This window comes from Pinus tabuliformis, chromosome 1_2 (assembly GCF_031772625.1).
Source record: "Pinus tabuliformis cultivar Carrire ecotype Pingquan chromosome 1_2, CPIR1, whole genome shotgun sequence".
NCBI lineage: Eukaryota > Viridiplantae > Streptophyta > Pinopsida > Pinales > Pinaceae > Pinus > Pinus tabuliformis.
Window position 1 is genome coordinate 1136780195 of NC_142298.1, and position 12229 is coordinate 1136792423.

The window sequence follows — 12229 nt, forward strand, 5'->3', positions numbered from 1 at the left end:
CCAATTTACCCAAACGGGGCTCACAATTTGGCGTTTCATCTTCTAGGGTTAGGTTTCGGGATGTGAAGGGTTTTTCATTGTTTCTAAAAAATAAATAGGCCTTCGAGCCTCATTGTAACACAGTTCAGATGCATGTAGCTGCCACATCTCTTCTCAGAGATAAGCTACCATCACCCTAGCTGGTTTCTTTCCATTTCTGTTTGTAAGCATATCTCAGTATTTTACATTAATGAAACGAAGTATTATTTCCGCTGCATCTTTGTGTTTATGGTTATCTCTGTAATTTGTTGCGTTCTTGTTTAAATCTGGATCATCTGAGGAATCCCTTGGACAAGTTTCTATATGGGTATTGCAATACCTGGAACATTTATTGGAGGAATGGTTTGTCTAGTAGGTTGAATAGGTTGAAAAATCGACACTTGTGGAGCACCTAGACCATACTATTGAATAAAATAAGGATTCCAAATTGTGTTCGTCCCAAGATAAGGAGTACCATATAAAGGTTGATTTATATAAGGTTGACCTAGGTCGGGCTGAGGTATCTGACCACAGGTACTAGCAAAAGTTTGACTCCCAATGAAAGGTTGTCCTCCAAGTGGAGGATAAGGTGGTTTCCCCCTAGGATGGTAATAAACGCTAGTTGTGGTTACTTGAGGGTCACTTGAATTACCAGAAACCATGTGAATTTTTTGGTCTGACACTCTAAGCGCTCTAGGCAGAGAATTTGTGCTCTGAATAGTAGATGTAGACAAACCAGATGACCAAGTAGAAGGTTGGGGAGAAGAGGATGCTCCTAAAAGGGTCCCAGTAAGTGATAGGTACCCAGGAGGAATTGATGGACCACCATACAATAGTGATTCCAGGGAGGTGCTAAACATAGATGAATAAATGGGTTGGCTCCCAATAGGAATTTTTTGACATAGTTACTTCTGGTGAATAAAAAGGAATGCATGGTGGTCATAAATTTTGACCTAAAAAACTCAATTTTTTAGAATACCAAGGGTCAGGTCGGGAAGGAGAAAAAGGAACTCTTGGTTCAAAATTTTCAGCACCAGTAAATGGAGAATGAGGTGTCTCTATTTCTTCGGTAACATATTCATTAATAATTAACCCGGTAGGTAATTCAGTTGTTACTATCATCTTTCTTCAAGGTGAAGGTGGCTCAAGAGTAGGAGTTATAACAACTGAAGGTGATTTAAGCTGAGAAAGTTCAGACTCAGGTTCTTCTACTTTTGGTTCGATAAGTTTAGTTTCTGAGACTTCACCAGTGTCAAATTCTGTTTGAACTACCTCGGTAACTTTTGGATCAGAGTGAACTAAGCCTGATTCTACTTACTATTTTGGATTAAATTCGGTTCTATTTTCTTTGATTGTAAAATTATTGATGTTTCAGGTTTTTCTGAGGCTTTTGATCCTATATATTTTGACTTTTCCATTTTTATCTTTTCCAACTGACTTGGTGTATATTCAAGAGGTTGATCTTACATTCTACACGATTGTCTTGGAGATTCAACTAGAATTAAAATTTATCACAAAATTAAACAATATTGACTATCTAACCCTAAGGTCTCTAAAAAGTAAAAACAAACAACTAACACACACTAAAAAAATCTAAGGATTTAAACCATGCAAACACGTTTTTCACAATAAAATCACCAGTTGGTAATGAAATCCAACATCACATAAATTAAAGTGAAAAGTGGCTAAGATATGAGCGAGTGGAACTAGTTACACTGATAACCTGCTTAATGAAACGATCAAGTGGAAGTAAATTCACTTATGCCATCTCAAGCGAAGATTACCCTCCAAAAAGTCCAAGTGAGTCTAGTCAACGTTTGTTCCAGGTACAACAAGACCTTCCCTCTGCTCTCACCTTGGGTAATAGCCCTAGGAGTATGGTCATTAATTTTACAAACTACAACAACTCAACCTGGGGGGACATTCGTAAATCAAATGTACACACAAGGGTAGAGTAACAAAGCTCAATCCCCTTGAAATCTCCTCAACATGGTTAATTGGTGATTTAATTGGATTACGGAGGTTAAGCATTTTGTTGTTAAAAACATAATGAAATGGTGAAGCTCCTACATGCATGATATATTGTTTTTATCCTTAATGAGGTATCCTTAAGTGACAATGGCATATGACATCCCAGACTGGTTGGGATCAATAATAAAGTTCCTATGGAACAATGACAAATCACCATATTTAGTGCATCTTCTCCCACCTATACATATTTTCTTGTAAAACAACCCTTCTCACTCCCTTCTACACAATATGACGAAACAAAATCACTTACTATAGAAGGAGGAGGGTCATCGTGATAGTTCTTCTTATAAAATTCCCGGAAAGTTTCTTAATGAAGCTTAAATTTAACATGATATTGGTAACAACACGTGTCACAGATTGTTTTAGGACTAATAAGCCATGGCTTCAATTTCTAAAACATCCTTATGGATATATTCACATGGTGATTTCCTTCCTGAAATTCCTTGAACAGTGCAATTTCTGTCATTTTTACAATGTGCTTAGCGTGTTCCACATACTAACCTTTATCTATGCCATCCTTGTAGCACGGTTGTAGCTAGTTGAGTTTGAATTGAGATGGTTATGTTGGCATTGATGTCATCCTTTTGATGATGTAGGATGATGGCAGCGATTGGTAATTTCTCATGTGTTAGTGGTGTTGTCATATTGAGGACTATGGTAGATTAGGTCATCATGCTTATGTTCCTATTCATGATTTTTAGTTCTTGTTCATGAATTTTTGCAGTAGTATGTTGACCTTATTATGATGTTAAATATGTGATTTAGTGTGTTACAAAGGTGTTGCAACTTGTGCAGGTGCTTGAGGAGAGTTAAGGACTTCTTGGTAGTTTTCCTAAACCCTTTTTTGTTGCCTTCTAGGTTAACTTTGTAGTGGCACTTGGGAGACATGGTTGATCCATTTACATAAGTGTCACAAGGCTTGAAAGTGGTTTGGACGCATGCATAGATGTTGAAGAATATGATCCATCAGGTGGCAAAGGTTCAAAGCTGAGGGTCTTATGCTTTTCCTTATGTTTTGCCCCAACTGCATGGATATAGGCTTATGCATGTAGTTGAAAGGCTCCAACCACTAGCAGACCATTTTTTGCATGTGGTTATAACCAAAAATCTCTAGTCTTGTGGGTGAAGTTATGGCTTAAAAATAAAATTGTTAATGTTGTCCTTTAGAGGCCTCAGGCTACAACAATTGGAGTCCAAGTATGACACTTCCATAATTCTATCTAGGGCATTGAACAGGAAAATGAGCAAGCAATGGCAAAAGATACAAAGGTAGAGAAACCATCAGCAACAAGTGATGTTGGTGTACTGGCACCAAAGGAAGAATCCTAGGTGAGGGAACCAATAAATAATTCAACAAGTCCAATTGATGTGGATTCAGGAATCAAGGACTGACTCCTAGACCATGGATTTTATGGTGAACATGTTTTCCTTTATTTTTGAAGAATTTTTTACGTTGCCCCTCAAAATGTATGTATATTTTGAATATTTTTTTAGCAATAATGGTAAATTTCTATGAGAAATTAAGCTATATATATTGTCGTTAACAACCCTTCCAAACATATCCCGTTAGACTTGTTTGTGGTGAATTGTGAATTAGAAGATGATATTTTTCACAAATCCATTTAGTATTAGCACAAAGTCTCAATGAAATTATTGTATCATTGTCATAAGCGTTCAACAATAGCAAATGAAGGTGAACGTTATGCAGTGGCAGTGTTGACATTCTACACGAAAAGAGTTTAAGTAAGATCTAGATTAGAGGAGATTGTTGAACAAGAAGTATTGTAGGATATGATATTTTGGAATGGGGGTTGGTAAGAGTTTTGTTGTCAAAAACATAATAAAATGTTGAAGCTCCTACATGCATGATATATTGTTTGTATCCTTAATGAGGTATCCATAGATGAAACATTTAGGTTAGGGAACTGATCTAAAATGTTGGGAAAACTTGTTAATGTTATGCAAGCTTCCTCATAAGTAATAGAAAAAATGTGTTTAGGATCATCTCAAATTAACCAAAATGTGAGGAATTATGTGTCAAGTATTGAGTGTCTTTTATGAACAATTTATGAGATTAATTAGTTGTTTAAAACACATATACAACAAGTAAATTGCAGAGAAATAAAACACATCAAACTCATAAACACAAAGCTGATAAAGGAGTTCACCCCTCCTAGGCTACATCTCCTTGGACCTACTTCAATGACTAGGCCCTCTTTAGATTAATGGTCAATTCTATGATTGCATGCACTTGCAGTGATCGAATGGCTTTGCAACCTGCTCCATTGGATTTAGAAGACCCAAAAATGACTCTCCAAGCTTTGAAATTGGACTTAAGCTGATCTAGGCTTGACCTCCTCTCCTGGTGGCCCTAAGCTTCCTTAAAATTCAACGTAGAAAAATCACATACATAAGTGTCTTTCTTCCTCTACAACCTATTCCATTATGTTCAGAGCATCCAATCATCTAGGAATGACTCTTTCCGAGCTAAAATTCATAAACTACAAAAGTTATGGTCTCTTCAGTTTTCCCTAGGAAAACTCCATAAAATCTGGAGAAACTCCAATTAACCCTGCCAAATTTGGCACAATGTCGGATTTTTCGGACCTTCCAAACTACCGCCAAGTTAATCCACAACTAATTAGTGGATAAGAATGTTTTAATTAGAATTAATACCACTTAATTCACCGCGTTAGACTAAATGTTAACGGTTAAGGGGTTAGCAATCACATGTGGCGGTTAAGGTTAGTGGTTACCTCCCAATCCACCACGTTTAACTCTTTAATTACAATCCACAACCATTGAATGTTAAGAAACATGTGTGTGGCAAAGCGGTAAGGCTTTGGGTTTGTGTGGGCAAGGTCGCAAGTTCTATTCCACCGACTTGCTAAATAATTTTACCCGACCTTTGAGAGGGCACGTGGCAGCCTCCGAGCTTGCCACGTGTCAACCTCTTATTAGTCCACCTAAAATGCACTTGACCAATAACGTACAAACACTAGCCAAAATCCGCTTGAGCCATATGTCGAAATATCTCAAGAATATTCCTTGGAATATTCTTTTTGCTGACTGGGATATACGGATGCCTAGTTAACATCCCAGTAAGCCTGTACCAAAATTTTCCTTGTTTGACAAAATGATTAGAACGAGACATCTTTCTCATATGAGCTCCATTTTGAGTGAAACAAGTTGTGTTGGGATCGTATCACCGAGACAGACACAGTTGTTTAGGTTTTGAGTGATTCTGAAAATTTTGATTTTTGAGCAAATTTTTGCCCCTAATCCAAATTCTCATCTCCTTCCCATTGACAGGCTTTTGGACCCATAAAAGTTGGTTATCTGATGAGATATGAATACTCTTCTCCTTTCCAAGTTCTATCAATTGATTCTACTTGGAAAAATCTCTATGACAACCACTTGGGTTCACTAACATGTCTTCCCTTGCAAATGGCTTGGCACTTCAACCAATGTTCTCCTTTTGTTGCTGACCCAATCCAATGCTTGTTGGTTTCTTGTTGATTAGACACCTTATTGTACCAAAGTGATCCATCGGTGCTTGGAAAGTTAACTGATGGCCTTCCCACTGAGAATCATGTTCCTCCTTTACAACACATGCATTTGATGCAAGCTTCTCCTTGGAAACCACTTTTCCAAGTTAAGACCATCTGAGTGAACTACAACAATGAGTTCCAATATCAGTAATAATCAAGAAAATAAATGACCATTCTTTTTCCTCCATGGTTCCAAATTCCACATCTGGAAGAATGCATTCACCATCTCTTTTACTTCTTGGCGTCAACACATCAAATTATCTACAATAGTTGTAATTGTTTTTGGCATTTTTGTCCACTTTCGCTTCTTTATTCCATCATCCTCCAGTATTAACATGTTTCTCATGTCATGATTTGAGAATGAAGGCTAATCATGAGCCTCTTCCTCAAGTGTGGACCTTCCAAAATCCTGTGACATCTTGTCACAAGTAACACCATTAACCTTGAAAAACACTCATGCAAGAATATAACTTGACAACCTCTTCCTTTTGCTTCTTCAAAGCAACAAATGTCACATCATGTGAACATCGCCATGTACTCTTACATCTTGGTGTATAAACCATAGACTAAACACAAGTCGACAAAACATGATTCTTCAATCAACTGAATTTCAAGTCAAGAAAAAGCATGTACAACAACTTGACTATTTACAACAAGAATTCCACATTTTCATGAAACAAACTGTCACATATCCCTTTCATCTTTGGAGACAAAATCAACTCTTCCAAGTCCATATAACATACATGTAACAATCAATTGACCACATAGGCCGACACTCATGCATGTGCAAATGATCAACATTCTCAATTTGACAACATACATGTTAACAAAGCTATCAACCAACACAAGTCAATCACTCATGCATGTTCAAGCACAATGAAACTATTAAAAATTTCATTGTTCACACACACAAATTCTCATGCATGTATAATAGTTCTCAACTCTCTCACAAGTACAATCACAAGTACAAGAATCCCATTCTTATGTACGAGTACTTAAAGCACTGAAATGACCAAATTTGCTGCAATGAAGTGAGTCAACATACTCCACTTTCAAACACCTTCCTGGTGTAAACATGCAAGTTCAAGAATGCAACATGTATGCAAATTTGTAGTTGCAAATTGCCATCTTTGCTGCATCTAAGTGAGTCAACATAAGTCTACTTTTCCAACATCTTGCTTCATGCAATATGCAACATACTTTTAGGAGAAAAGAAATGCATCCAAATAACAAGGAAATGCATCAATAAGGCAAGATTTGCATCAATTATCAAAAGAAATTCAAGGCTTTAATTGGTTAAGAAATCTAACCATCTCTTTCCAAACCATTTCAATGGTGCTTCTTTCAGTTGCACTTCATCATGTGTATCATTCCAACCCACATCAATTATGGAATCCTCTTTTCCATTCTTTTCAAAATCTCTTTCCACCTTTTTCAAATGTCATGGATGACTTGTTGGATGCAAAGTCCAAAACTTGTCTACAAGATGACCCTGCTTATGGAAATGAGTGCAAAATAATTGCATCTTCTTTTCAACATGGTTTCCATTATCCAATGGACCTTTGGCTTTCTACCTATTTTGTTTTGAAAGTTTCCTATGTATGGCTATCCTCTTCCAACACCTCGAAACAATATGGTTATTCAAACTAGAAAAGGAACATGTAAATTTTCTCCAAATCTTATGTGAAGATTTACCATATTTATTATAAAGAAACTTGATTAAAGACAGATTTATACCTTGCACATTCACCTCTGTCGCCTTCTTTAGGAGGTGAATTTGATGAGGTAGTGGCTCTCTTTGGAATACCAACAATGGTTTCAATGACCTTAGAGCTTTCAACATCCTCTTGTTTGCCATTTCCACTAGTTGCATGCTTATGAGCATCTTCTTGCAAAGTGGGTATAAAACTTTTGCATTCCTCATGAACACAAACTTCACAAGCTTGAGGTAATGAACATGTAATGAAAGTCCTTCTTGGAACACCTTCATGTGCCTCCTTGGCTTTGGAGCATTCTCCATCATGTTGTCCATAACCAAGACCCAAATACCTAGGCATTTCCTCAACAACAATTGGCTCAACTATGCCTTGTGCATGTTTGCCTAACCCTTTACCTTCATAGCCCATTTTCATCAATAATTTGGACCCTATTCCTCTAGTTTGTCTTTCAAAAGCACCAAAACATTCATTTTGACAGGAAATTGAAGATAAACTTGAATTGCATACCTCATTTTCATATACATACTTGGCCAGGGTTCCCTTGGCATCATGGAGTTGAATCTCCATCTCATGCATCTTTTCAAGAAGCTCTTTCTTCTCCTCCTTCATGGCCATCAACTCCTCTTGAAGTATAGTGTTCTCCTTCCTATCTTCATTCATCTCTTGCATCATATCTCTCATGATGATAAGCTCTTGCAATGTCTCTAAATCAAAGAGTCTTGCTAAGGAAGATGGATTAGAAACATAACTTGTTGAAGCTGCCATCACAATTGTAATGTGTAAAAAAGCTTCACAAAGCTTCAAAAATTTTCTCAACAAAGAAGCATCTCCCTTCTTCAGCTTACACATATAAACTTGCACACAGCTAATTTCTCCTTGCACAAATACAAAACCAATAGCTAATTTTCTAGCTAACCCTGGCAAACCATATCAGGGTTAAAATGAGCTAACAATGCTCTGATACCAACATGATCTGAAATGTTGGGAAAACTTGTTAATGCTATGTAAGCTCCCTCATTAGTATTAGAAAAAATGTGTTTAGGATCGTCTCACATTAACCAAAATGTGAGGAATTATGTATCAAGTATTGTGTGTCTTTTATGAGAAATTTACGAGATTAATTAGTTGTTTAAAACACATATACATAAAGTAAATTGCAAAGAAATAAAACACAACAAACTCATAAACACAAAGCTGATAAAGGAGTTCACCCCTCCTGGGCTACATCTCCTTGGACCAGTTTCAATGGCTAGGCCCTCTTTGGATTAATGGTCAATTATTTGATTACATGCACCTGCAATGCTCTAATGGCTTTGCAACTTGCTCCATTGGATTCAGAAGACCCAAAACCCCAAAAATGACTCTCCAAGCTCTGCAATTGGACTTTAGCTGATCTAGGCTTAACCTCCTCTCCTAGTGGCCCTAGGCTTCCTTAAACTTCAACGTAGAAAAATCACGTACATAAGTGTCTTTCTGCCTCTACAACCTATTCCACTGTGTTTAGAGCATCCAAATCATCTAGGAATGACTATTTCTGAGCCAAAATTGGTCGAAAACTGCAAAAGTTATGGTCTCTTCAATCTTCCCTAGGAAAACTCCACCAAGTCTAGAGAAACTCCAGTTAAACCCGCCAAATGTGGCGCAATGCCGAATTTGTTGGACCTGCCAAACTACCGCCAAGTTAATCCACATTTAATTAGTGGATAAAAATGGTTTAATTAGCGTTAATACCACTTAATTTGTGTGATTAAGGGGTTAGCGTTCACATGCGGTTAAGGTTAGTGGCTACCTCCCAATGTGGCACGTTTAACTCTTTAATTACAAGCTGCAACCATTGAATGTTAAGAAACATGTATGTGGCATAACGGTAAGGATTTGGGTTTGTGTGGGTGAGATCACGGGTTCAATTTCGCACCTGCTAAATAGTTTTACCCGACCTTTGAAAGGGCACGTGGTGGCCTCTGGGCTTGCCACATGTCAGCCTCTCATTGGTCCACCTAAAATGCACTTGACTAATAACATACAAACACTTGTCAAAATCTGATTGAGCCCTATGTCAAAATATTTTAGGAATATTCCTTGGAATATTCTTTTTACTGACTGGATTCTACAAATGCCTAGTCAGCATCCCAGTCAGCTTGTACCAAAATTTTGCCTGTTTGACAAAACGATTAGAACCCGATATCTTTCTCATACGAGCTCTGTTTTGAGTGAAACAAGTTGCATTGGGATTGTATCACCAAGACAAATGCGATCACTCAAGTTTTGAGCAATTATGAGCACTTTGATTTTTGAGAAAAATTTTGCCCCTAATCCAGATTTTGATCAGGAATAGTTGTGTTCTGCACAAAAGAGCTTGTTCTTAATGTCACTTATATCAACATATTTTGTATCTCAGAAATGAGTCTAGATTCCTAAAAACATCAATCAAATAATATCTAGTGATTATTCATGTATTTGATTGCACTATGACACTTTGAAATTTATGAGTTTTCTATTTTCACTCTAAAAGCCACTTAGTAACAAAATTGAATTTTTGTACAGTCCATTTTGGTCTCATGCAAAAAAAAGGTCAGTGCTAGTGAGTCAAGGCATAGTGTTTGTTCTGTACGATGACACACTCTAGGGTTTGCCACTGATCAACCAACTTGTCGAACAAAAAAACTAGCTTGGGGCTATTGGGAAAGACCCTCTCTCTCGTACCTCCGCTATTAAATATTTTTGGATAACAATGTTACATTACTCATCCCAGAAGAATCTTACCAAGTAGCTTTCTTTGCATTGCAGTATATTTTTATCCTTTAACAAGTTAGGGGGTGAATAAGCACCTTATTGTTGGACCCAACATGCCCCCAACACCCAGTATTTTCACTTCTTCGCAGGGAATTATCAAGGAAATACAACATATAATGTTATCAATATAACTCCCGCAAGTTACAGTTATCAATATAACACTAGCAAGTTATAGTCGAATTATAAATTTAACATATTCAGTACTTCCCGACGGGGCCTGACGGTAATGCACAACTTGTTCATATTTAGAAAGTCATAATATCTATTGTGAACATTTAAATCTTGCTCTGCTTAGGCTTCTAATCCAGGGGGTTGTACTAATAACAATAAGGGGTTACACTAGTAGTATAGGGACCTAACATGCCCCTCTCCTTCAAAAAGTGTTGACCTCAACGCTTGAGTAGTTCTTAATGCTTCTGTATAAATTGTTGTCCTCCCATGTGGAATCTTCAGTGGGTAATTTCTTCCACTTGATGAGATACTCTGAAATTGATCTATTTTGTAGCTGTTGATTTCTTGGTTATGTGACTGCTTTAGGTTCCAATATGATTTTTCCTACCTTGTCAAGTTCTCGTAGTACTGTCTGAACTGGGATCTTCTGCAAATTTTGAATGAGTTCCCACTCCTTTATGCATATGGATATTTGTAAGACCTGATGTTTGGAGGAACACTTCCTAGAATCAAATGAATAGCATGATCATGATCACGAATAGCTGGGAGGCATTTGGGAGTCTCAAATACCTTGGAATGATTGTCCAAAACATTTTGGAGATCTGGAGAAATACATGATTTCGATGTGGGATCCTCTAGTGAACATAATTGTGAAATTACACCTCGTTGTTCTTTATTTAAAAGCTTTCTCACGCTGTTAGAGTTGATTATCTTTCCCGGTTTCCCTTCAATACCCCTCAATTCAACTTCCTTTCCTTCCCAAAAAAATTTCAAGAAAATCTCTTGAAAATTAAAAGCTATCGTACCCAAAGATTGTAACCATTGAACTCCTAGTAAAACATCAACACTACCCATTGGAATGGAAAGCATTGGGATATTCAATACATATTCTCCCATGGATAGCTTGATATTATGGCACTTTCCAGAGCAATTTATGGTTCCTCCACTTGCAACCATCACTTGACACTCTGGTGTTGGATATAGGAAGCAATTCAATTCCTTGGCTATCTTACAATGAATAAAATTATGGATACTACCCGAATCAATCAACACTATTACCTTTTTCTTCTTGATATGTCCTTCTATCCTGATAGTTTGAGGAGTGGTAATTTCTTCCAATGCATTACAAGATATGGTCGGATTCATTTTTTGATACTCAATGTGATCTTTCACTTCTTGAACATTTTTCTTCTTGATATGTCCTTCTATATTGATAGTTTGAGGAGTGATAATTCCGGCCAATGCATTACAAGATATGGTCAGATTCATTCCTTCTTTCTCGATGTGATCTTTCACTTCTTGAACCTTTTTCTTCTTGATGTCCTTCTATCTTGAGAGTTTGAGGAGTGGTAATTCTTTCCAATGCTTTAAAAGATATGGTCAGATTCATTTCTTCTTTCTCTAGGGTCGGTTCCTGGTGTATATCCTCTTCTTTTGATGTTTCTTGATACTTTTCTTCCTCCTCTTCATAATCTATGTAAAATAGTTTCTTCTTAGCATAGTTATGACCTTTAGTGTATTTGCTATCACAATTGTAACAAAGCCCTTTTTCTCTTTTTTCTTCCAATTTTTGTGGTGTAAACCTTGTAGGTTGTGGAAGGCTAGGAGAAAAAACACTTCCATAATTATAGTAGTGAGTGGTGGGATTCCTTGTTTCCATAATTTCGCTTTCAATTTTTCTTGCGAACCTGAATGCCTTCTCCAATGAATCAGGTTCCCAAAGATGAACGTCGTGTTGAATGTTATCCTTTAAAGTCTCTATGAAGACATCAACCATTTTCTTCTCTGGAATATCATTTACCTTTATATTCATTTTTTGGAAGTCCTCTGTGTGCTCTGCCATTGAACCCTTTTGTTTGAGATTTATCAATTGGCTAAAGAAGATGTTTCTCTTTGTATCCTCATAATGTGCTATCATTTCCTCAGTGAAAATTGACCACGTGACAA